This window comes from Nothobranchius furzeri, chromosome 4 (genome assembly GCF_043380555.1).
Source record: "Nothobranchius furzeri strain GRZ-AD chromosome 4, NfurGRZ-RIMD1, whole genome shotgun sequence".
NCBI lineage: Eukaryota > Metazoa > Chordata > Actinopteri > Cyprinodontiformes > Nothobranchiidae > Nothobranchius > Nothobranchius furzeri.
The window spans coordinates 12427385-12437832 of record NC_091744.1 but is presented as its reverse complement, the minus strand read 5'-3'; the positions used below and the strand labels follow the sequence as shown (position 1 = coordinate 12437832).

At 42.6% G+C, this 10448-nt stretch overlaps 1 pseudogene; it reads left to right on the top strand.

The window, feature by feature from the left end:
* The first annotated feature begins 4179 nt into the window (after positions 1 to 4179).
* LOC139069777 (protein NLRC3-like) lies at positions 4180 to 6104 on the top strand (annotated as a pseudogene).
* The last annotated feature ends 4344 nt before the right edge of the window (positions 6105 to 10448 follow it).

Here is a 10448-nt window from a genome sequence, read left to right as displayed (position 1 = left end):
TGCTTTTGTAGCAGGAAGTCCTTTACAGTTCTCCAATCAGCCCCAAGACAAAATGCACATTGCCGTACATGAAGCATTAAAAAGGCAAAGCGAGGTATAATTTATACATTTATTCTAATCACAACTGTACAGGAATGTATCGTCACAGCAGAAACGCAACCTAAACCTGACCGTGGAACAACAGCCGTCACAACACATCCAGAACTCCAACAGAAATGTACAGGCTCAGATCATTTCATCTCAACATTTAGATTCCTCTTGATTATCATCATAGTTGTTATTATTCACATAGAACTATCTGTCTTTCAAATAGATCTTTGTTTTAAAGAGCATAAAAATACAAGTGGACTTTTCACTAGGATGAAAACTGGTGGCTGATCCACCGCCTTGGCTTATATGAAGGGAAAACACTGAAAAATGGGGGCGTCGGGAGGAGTGAAGCCAACTTATTACAGCTTACCAGATTTTTTTGTTATTTTATGTATTTATATTAGCTCATACAAGGCTTTGCAGTAGTTACAGAAGGTTGCAGACATTTGGGGGTTAACTTTTAGGGTTAAATCACTTGGACATCACTGACACAAAGGGGCGTTGTCAAAGAAATCATGAAGCTGTTAAACAAAAGGAATAGATAAATACGAAGGCACTGAGATTTGCAGAATAAACACCAAATTTAGAAATAATTGTGATAAAAGAGGAAGACGAGAAGGAGGTTAAGTTGATTAAAGGCAATTTTACTAACCAAACACTAGAGGGCGCTTTAGGAGCGCCTGTTTTAAACCTACCGTAAATCTTCTAATACAGGCCCGGGCCTGTATTTGACTCAAGCTCATCAAGCTCCAGGCCTTTATTGGAAGGAGGGCCAGTATTAGAGGCAGGCCTCAATTTCTATTTGAGTAAATTGAACTAATGGTTCGCTGGAGTTTTTGACAATTAAAATTGCGCCCACATTTTCAAAGTTAAACACATTTCTTTTAACAACAGTAGTTTCTGCTTCAGCCCTCTCCCCTCCCCCTGCGCAGTGGCCGCAAACTCACTGATGCGCCTGCAGCCTCTCGGAGTTCCTGCTGCTCTAAACATTAAAATAATTATTTCATTTTCTGTTCCTCACTTCTGATTACCTTCAATGGCGTCTGTTTGTTGCAACCACCAGGTACAAAAAATAACTTGTTTTTATTTGACTATTTTTCTGTCCTGTATCTGTTTATTTTCTTCCTGCATCTCCTCTCAATCCTAAAGAAAAACTGCTACCTGGGTTCATATATATTCACCTTATGAGTTACCTTTGAACTGCAGTTCTAAAAGATCTACCGACCGCAAAAACAGCGGAGTGCTCGCCGGCCACATCAGTGAGGTGCGTCACCGAGGACAAAACAGGTGATTCGCCCTGATCCACAGCAGCGAAACGCATCAGGCACAAATAAAAGCATAAAAGACGGAAAACATAAAAGGAAATGAGCCGACATGAACGATCGCGTGTTAAATTAGTTTTTGAGGTGGCGATACCTAATTTGATAATGTTACTGTGGCCGTGCTCAGGACGCAGATGTATGGAGCGTGTCAACAATCAGAGCTTTGCATGCACAAGCTGGTTAAGGTTAGGATGGGGGTGAGGGGAAGGTTAAATTGCAAGAGGGTAAACGTCACAATTTGGTTAAATTACCGTTTTACGGCGGGTGTCAGTACCGATGCTCTGGCACAGCGCGTTGTCTCCAGACGTGCAGGAGCTCCTCACCTTCTGACAGCAGGCTGCTGTCTTTTCTGAGGACTGCATCTTGCCGGTCATTATCACATGACAGCGACTAGTTGATGACGGGCATAAAAAGTCACTATAGAGCGGTGAAGTCGACTAGTGACTAGTTCATACAACCCCTATTGCTCCCCAGAGTGTTCTGCAGCATAATCAGCACGTTCTCTTTGAACTTGATATCAAATTTTCGCCTCCTCTTTGTCTCCGCACCTGCCATGGTTAAAGTTACCCTCGCGGTCTATCACTGGCAAATCAAAAGTGAGACGGATGACACAACCGCCCCCCGTACTTGCTTGTTACCACATTCCACCTGGCCACAATAAAAAAAAACGGGCCATTATTCACCTCCGCCAACTCCGACACCGGCCAAACTGTGATACCTGGCAGTTAATTAAATACAGGCTATCATTAGAGGATTTACGGTATGTGTGAATGTTGATTGGATGGGCTATATAAAGCCTTGAAATGTAAAGAAATATATTTTTGAAATCACTGTTGTGCGCCTCATGTGTGCTTTTTGTCAGTGTTGGTCTCTTATTATCATCAAGCATAAAACCTTCATGTGTAGAGATGAACACCGGCGATCTGATTTATGTGCAAGTGTCTTAAGAATTCATAGCTGGTCTGATCCTTAGCGTAACTACGTACTGTACGAGCAGGAGGACACTGACATGAGCAAAAAGCAGGGACTACGCACACGCTCGAAACAACAACACCAACAATAACAGCAAGAGCACCAACAACAACGTGAGAAGAGACGACATGCGGGTCAGGAAGTCCAGCGAACCACTGGCCTCCACTCGTACAGAGGAGAAACGGAGGCTACGACGAATCTGGAAAAATGAATCCTTTTGATATTTTAGAGGAGAGACGGACGCAAAGAGAGCGGTCTGTGTTTCAGTGTGCTTTTAAAAATCCTCATCAGAGCGTGACGTGTTTGTTCATCTCTCCGTCTACTTGCCTTTGAGACAATTAGTGTGCTTAGTTTCTTCGTAAGACTGCACCCGAAAGTTTGTCTAAGCCAGCCTTTTTTGTGTTGAGATGAATTATTGTGCTTCTCGGTCCACGCAGCAGTCTGAGGCTGGGTGGAGGTAACGCGCTGGGCTGCAGAGGTCAGAGGTTGTGTGGGAGCAGCTTCCTCGCATCAGGAGAAGGAGCCAGAGCTACTGCACCAGATAAAGAGGACTCCCTTTTCAAGGCTACTCAGGAAGCACTTAACATGGGAGGGCCAGACGCTCAAACACGAGCTCCCCAAAGCGCCAGCATTTAATCTTGGGAGCGCCGTCTTCTCACACACCTACATGTCATGAGGGATGGGTCAGGGGGAGGGGGGCTGGAGATCAGTCGAGCATTGCATCCAGTTGGTCTGCCAAGTCGTCAAACATGCTGCCGATGTCATCCAGGATAGAGACGGTTCCTTTTTGGCTGGAAAATTTTGAAAAAGAAAAATGGAATAATTAGCTTTTACTGAGGCTTCGATAAACATGCTGACAGAATCAATGAGTCAAGTGTGGAGGTGAGTTCCTCCACTGATGGAAAGCAGCTTTAAGATTCAGTTTATGGGTGACATTCACTATTTTCACACACACACACACACACACACACACACACACACACACACACACACACACACACACACACACACACCTGACAAACTCAGAAACATACAATACAGTCGACTAATTGTAAAGATAAAAAAAAGTAATGATAAATCCCAAAATAATCATATAAATCATGATTTTTTAAATTGTTTATACTTAAAAAAAACTCATGTTTTACAATTGTTTTCATTTTATAGGAGAATGACGTTTTACAAAGACCAGTAAAGTACATGAGAAATCATGTTTTTATTAGGTGTCATGGCTGCCATGGAGCTTCATAAAGAAAGTAAAAATAGATTAGACCATCTGGACAATGACTGTTCTCTTCATTTGAGTTTTTTAGTTTTAGATAATGGTAAAGGGGGAAACCTGGAAGTAAAGATGATTTACTATGGCTTTTGAATGACCAAAAAATGTCATGGATTTTATCAATATGTTTATCAATAACCCATTTCCTATAGTGAAGAGAGAAGGAGACAATGAGCAGACACGTCAAACAGTTATAACTGTGGCAAAATGCCCCAAACAACAGGTCACAGAGTTTATTTATACCAAGAGATAAAAGAGAGAGAGAGAGAGAGATTGTGTGTGTGTGTGTGTGTGTGTGTGTGTGTGTGTGTGTGTGTGTGTGTGTGTGTGTGTGTGTGTGTGTGTGTGTGTGTGTGTGTGTGTGTGTGTGTGTGTGTGTGTGTGTGTGTGTGTGTGTGTGTGTGTGTGTGTGTGTGTGTCATGCAAAGAGACATAGAACAATACATTTACATTCAGTTGATTGAGTCCATGATCAAGAATTAATTAACATAAAGTTTCCCATAACACTTCCTCAAAAGAATGAAGCAGGACCAGCTGGCTGACCATCTGCAAACAGGTACAAAGATTAATCAAACAAGTTATTTGCAGAAGTATCAAGTTTCCCGTGTACTTACATAAAATACACCCTGACATACTTTATGTTGTGTTGCATTTAGTCAACGTAAACTTAAATCTGGCCTGAAGAAGAGGTTCCAGTGTGTGTTTGAGGGGATTGCTAAAGCAGGAAACCCAACACATCTGAATGAGATCTACACTGAGCTCTACATCACAGAGGGAGGGACTGGAGAGGTCAACAATGAACATGAGATCAGAGAGATTGAAGTGGCGTCCAGGAAACTAAAAAAACTAGAAACGACAATCAGACGAGACCTCTTCAAACTCCCACCTGGGAGAGACGAACTTGTTAGAACAGTGATCTCAAAGGGAGTGGCTAGTATTGGCAAAACGGTCTTAACTCAGAAGTTCACTCTGGACCGGGCTGAAGACAACGCCTACCAGAACATCCACTTCATGTTTCCGTTCTCCTTCAGAGAACTGAAAGTGCTAAAAGAAAAGAAGTTTAGTTTGGTGGAACTTGTTCATCACTTCTTCACTGAAACCAAAAATAACAGGAGCTTTGAAGAGTTCCAGGTCGTGTTCATCTCAGATGGTCTGGATGAGTGTCGACTTCCTCTGGACTTCCACCACAGTAAGATCCTGACTGATGTCACAGAGTCCTCCTCATTGGAAGTTCTACTGACAGACCTCATCAGGGGGAACCTGCTTCCTTCTGCTCGCCTCTGGATAACCACAAGACCCGCAGCAGCCATTCAGATCCCCTCTGAGTGTGTTGGCATTGTAACAGAGGTCAGAGGGTTCACTGACCCACAGAAGGAGGAGTACTTCAGGAAGAGATTCAGAGATGCGGAGCAGGCCATCAGGATTATCCTCCACATCAAGACATCACGAAGCCTTCACATCATGTGTCACATCCCAGTCTTCTGCTGGATCACTGCTACAGTTCTGGAGGAGGTGTTTAAAAACAAAGATGGGGGAAAGCTGCCCAAGACCCTGACTCAGATGTACATTCACTTCCTGGTTGTTCAGGCCAAAGTGAAGGTCAAGTATGATGGAGGAGCTGAGGCAGATCCACACTGGAGTCCAGAGAGCAGGAAGATGATTGAGTTTCTGGGAAAACTGGCTTTTTATCAGCTGCAGAAAGGAAACCTGATCTTCTATGAATCAGACCTGACAGAGTGTGGCATCGATATCAGAGCAGCCTCAGTGTACTCAGGAGTGTTCACACAGATCTTTGTAGAAGAGACAGGACTGTACCAGGTAAAGGTCTTCTGCTTCATCCACCTGAGTGTTCAGGAGTTTCTGGCTGCTCTGCATGTCGATATGACCTTCATCAGTTCTGGTGTCAATCTAATGGAAGACAAACAGCAACATTCTCTGTGGTCTAAACTTTTCAGCGGTCCAAATCTAAATGATCTCTATCAGAGTGCTGTGAACAAGGCCTTTGAGAGTCCAAATGGACACCTGGACGCTTTCTCCTTGGTCTGTCCCGGCCGGCCAATCAGACTCTCCTAAAAGACCTGCTGGGGAAGACAGGAAGCAGATCCAATCAGGAAACAGTTGATCACATCAACAAGAAGCTCAATGAGAGTCTGTCTGCGGAGACAAGCATCAACCTGCTCTACTGTCTGAATGAACTGAATCATCTTTGTCTGGTGGAGGAGATCCAACAGTCTCTGAGTTCAGGACGTCTCTCTACAGACACTGTCTCCTGCTCAGTGGTCAGCACTGGTCTTTATCCTACTGTCTTCAGAAAAAGATCTGGAGGTGTTTGACCTGAAGAAATGGTTGTGTCAGTTTTAGTGGGAGGACATAATTGAATCAGTTAACAAAAGCATAAAAACAATAATCTCAGATAAAAAAACACAAATCTTCAGTCAAATCCAACTTATAAATGTATAACTAGATGTAATTTTTACCTGTAGAAGGTGGAGGGGCAACTGGGAGATTTGGAACTTTTAAAATCTTTATTTTCACCTCTTACATCCAAACTTTAAATGTTACTATTTTACATGTCAGACAATTGTTTGTATAAAACGCAAATAAACAGTTCACCACAATTGAATGTATCTAAGACTAATTGTTAAATCTGTGAAGATGGGGACATAAACACAGACATTTTTCCCTTATTTGTCAGATTTATTTGATTTGATGCTTTATAGATGTTACATTTCTAGTTATTAAGAATATTTAATGCTACAGTCGAAAGATGACAAGATTTTTAGGACAATAACATTTGATTTTTAACAATAAGATAAAAAATTAAATAACTTCATGAAGTTTTGCTTTTGCAAGTTGATTGAATAATTAGAAACGGACTGAGGGAAGTTATTCACTAGGTTATTAGAGATAGAAGTGTCATGTTCTGTGTCCCTTTGTTCCCCAGCTCCTCCAGTTCCCACTCCAGGTTCTCCTTTTGTGTTCTCTTAGCGCCCTCATGTGTCCTTTGTCTGCATCTCTGTTGTGTGTCTTAAGTTGTAGCCACAGCCTCTTGTATGTGTATGAGTTTGTGAGTGTCAGTATGTGTATGTGTTTGTGTGAGTCCTTCCCTTAGTCTTTAGGTTTAGTTTTGTGTTTTATATAGTGTTAGGTTTATCTGCCCTCCTCTGGTTCTCTTCCCCATCCAGATAATTGTTGTCACCTGCCTTCCTCCAGCCTCACTCCATACACCTGCTTCCTGTTTCCCTAATTGCTCCTCCCTGTCTAAATAAGCCCTCCTTGTCTCATTGTTCTTGTCGGTCCATTGTTGTTTTATGTCAGCGTTGTTTGTTGTCTCTCCCTCCTGGTCTCTGGTTCTCTGCTCATGAAGTGAGCTTTTGGATTTTTCCCTGCTTCATTTTGTTATTGGGTTTTTTGCCTCCTGCCCCTTTTGGATTTTTATTTTGTCATCCTAAATAAAGGATTCTTCTTTATTTAACATTCCTGCCTCGTGTCATCCTGGGTCTGCATCTTGGGTCCTAACCTCCTGCTCCTAAACGTGACAAGAAGTGTAGAAGAATTTCAAAGAATCATGAAGCGTTGTTATTAAGTAGCCTAATAACTCTAGGTTTGTGTTTTGAGTAGCTAAAAGTAACTCAGTGAAAATACATTTCAAGACCCTATATTGGTTTGAACTGAAGTCATAATTCAGATTCAATAAATAGGTAAATGTAATAATTTGTACAGACAGCAGACAAAGCTGTAGTGCTAGGTGTGGCGTGCTGATGTTTATCTGTAAGTAGCTGTATATATTTTATCATTTCAGGTGAATATTTCACACACGATAAACCGAAACACAAGACTGTTGTGTTATTCCCGTGCTCACACGACTGCTGTTAGTACTGCTGAACTCTTGTTGATGCAAAAGTGAAATCAAATACAGCAGTTCTGAAGTTTCATAAACATTGCCACCACCATAAATGTGAGTGAAATATAGGAAAATCATAGTGACTCACTGACTGTTAAAGTGATGAAGGAAAGCAGCTGTTGGAAAGCATCAGGAGGGAAAGTCTGTACAGGCTGATTCCCATCAGGTCATGAGGAACAGATGCCTTAGGAACCAAGGATTTAATCCAACTAAATAATTCATAAAGTGTTTTTATCCTGTTGCTAAAGACACCTGTAACTAGTGAATTTCCCCACTGTGTTAAAAATGTGTCAACAGATAGGGAGATCTGAGGTCCACCTGCTTACACATGATCACATAAACTGATCATTTGGAGCAGTTTGAACCTGCAGTCCCTGAGAGCGACTCATATACCAGGAATTCTGAATTACGGAGCAGATCTGCTATCCAGAGGCAATCCAATCTACGCAGATTGGAGGCTTCATCCTAAAGTGGTGAATCAGGTCTGGATGAGGTTCGGTCAGGCAGTCGTGGATGTGTTTGCATCAACAGAGAATTCTCAGTGCCCACTTAAATTCCCCCTGCAGGATCGTGGCGCCCCACGGGGGGTGGGGGGTGGGGTGGGTGGGGGGTTGGGACGCTCTTGCGCACAAGTGGCCAAGGTCTCTCCTTCATGCGTTCCCTCCAGAGGCCCCCATAGCCCCCACTTTACCCAGGGTGAGGGAGCAGGGCCTGTCCATGATCCTAATAGCACCACGGTGGCCGGGGAAACATTGGTTGGTGAAGATCTCCCAACTCCTGTGAGGTTCCCCATGGCAACTGCTGCTCCTCAGGGACCTGTTGTCCCAGGCTCATGGGGAGATACACATCCCACTAACTTGGGTTGAGGCTGATGTTGGCTGAGCCGGCCATTTTGATGGAACACTTGTGGGGATGCATGCTGCTGTTTGAGTCACATTACTAACTAACTAACTATTTAACTAACTAACTAACTAACTAACTAACTAACTAACTGGGATACTAGCTAACTACATCTTGGGTTGAGGCTGATATTGTCTGAGTCAGTCATTTTGATGACATTTGTGGTGGTGCACTCAGCTTTTTGAGCCACATTACTAACTAACTAACTAACTAACTAACTAACTAACTAACTAACTAACTAACTAAGTGACTAAGTGACTAACTGACTAACTAACTAACTAACTAACTAACTAACTAACTAACTAACTAACTAACTAACTAGCCATGCTAACTATCCCACAGTGGCTGGGGAAAAATTGATTGGTGGAAATCTCCCAACTCCTGTGAGGTTCCCCATGGCAACTGCCGCTTTGCAAGGACCTGTTGTCCCAGGCTCATGGGGAGACACACCACCCACATCCAGAAAGGCTGGCCCTGTGGGCGTGGCCCCTGAGAGGCAGACTCTGCGTGAATGAGCTTTCAGCTGGTGTTAGAAAGAGCGGGTCATTTATCTTTTATCATCATTAACCTCTCAGGTTAACGAATATTGCCTCTCCACTCTGGACAACATCTGTCCTTTCAGAACCAGATCAGTTCCTGCAGTAAACTCCCAGGCTCAATTACAGCATTTGCAGCCTGTGTATGAAAACACGTCTCCCCGTCCACCTTCTGACATCCGTTAACTCTGTAGTCAGAGATGCGAGGGTTGTCTATTACTCCAACCTGGTGTCGCAGAGACAAAGTCAGTAAGGTAAGATCTAGCATCTCTCTTTCAGCCTTATCTCTCCCAACCCCAACCCGACCCATGACCCTAGAAAGTTTAGCTCGTGTTTATTTGCCTGAGCTAGCATGCCCCTTCGACACTTTCCCCTCATCTGTGTTTAAAAATGACACCCCCACTGTGGGATTAACCCTCTTATTCCCGTAACCAACTCATTGGATCTCTAACTTTTTTCTTTACATCAGCCTCTTTTGGTTGAGAGATCGGTACCTCCCTGGGAAATAAATTCATTATTCTTCTCGTCTCTGGATTAAAAGATCTTAACACAAAAGCTTCTTCTCTTTCTTGTTTCAAATCATCTTCACTTTACTGCAGCCTTCTGATGTGCCTGAGTGCAGCCATTTTTTCATCTACCTTTAATAATTTCTCGTCTGTTTTCTTTAGTTCCCCTGTCATGTTTTCACAAAAACGCATCTTTTCTTGAATTAAAATATTATATCTAGCATTATCTTTTCCCAATGCAGCCGGTTTTACCTCATTACTTTGTGTTGAGGCGTCCTTCAAAGCTAGCTGACTCATTTTATGTAACTGGCTGATCTTCCTTTCTCTATTAGTCTCAGGTCTGTTCGGAGGTCGCTCAATCTTATTTGTGTCAAAATCGCGTTTTTCTTTTAATTTTCTGTAAACGCTCAGGTTGTCATTTTCCTTTCTGAGCGCTGCTATTCGACTGTCATTCTCTAAAACGAGTTTATTTAGAGTAGAAATCTTTTGATGGAGGATTTTCATTTCTGCATCATGTTTCAAGCCTCTCTGTTGCATATTTTCTGCATGTTTGGCTTCTCGTATTTTATACTCAAAAGCAGATTTTTCTCTAAATGCTGAAATTTCATCTTTCACTTTCTGAATTTCTCTCTCAGTTTGGCTTATTTTGTTTTTCAACTCCCAGTTGTATTCTTCTATATCGTATTGCATTTTAAAATCGCGTCGAGTGCTCTGACCAACAATGACTTGTAGTAAGAAATGATGTTCTCTGTATGACGTATCAAAGCTTATGATCACGTGCTTCTATGAAGCGTTCTGATCTGCCTTGCTGACGCTTGCTCAGAGGTTACTAGAGGTCGCAACGTTCTAATTTGCATATTCATGACGCAATTGCGTTGGTTACGTGACATTTGCGCCTGGTCACGTGAGTCGAGTATGAGGAAAATGAAAGTGTGATTATCG